Here is a 303-nt window from a genome sequence, read left to right on the forward strand (position 1 = left end):
ATTTTAGGTTGAAGACGGGGTAAAACGACCAATCACCACTTACTGACGACGTCTGGCTCCAACATGGCAGCATCAACATTACCCTGAATAGATTTAATTTCATTGGAGCTGAAAGAAAACCATTTCCTATGGTTGACATCACACTCTCTTATGCAGTCCAGGTTTCATCTATAGTCAGTGTGGAAATCCCAGCAAAGACACAACAACCATAGATCTATTATGGAGGTGTCTCAGTACGCTCTCAAACAGTAAGTATTTGTTAAAGTATTTGTAAAAACTCCATTAAATTTATGACCACAAACA

The sequence above is a fragment of the Oryzias latipes genome, chromosome 14 (assembly GCF_053564925.1).
Source record: "Oryzias latipes strain Hd-rR chromosome 14, Olatipes_Hd-rR_3.1".
Taxonomy (NCBI): domain Eukaryota; kingdom Metazoa; phylum Chordata; class Actinopteri; order Beloniformes; family Adrianichthyidae; genus Oryzias; species Oryzias latipes.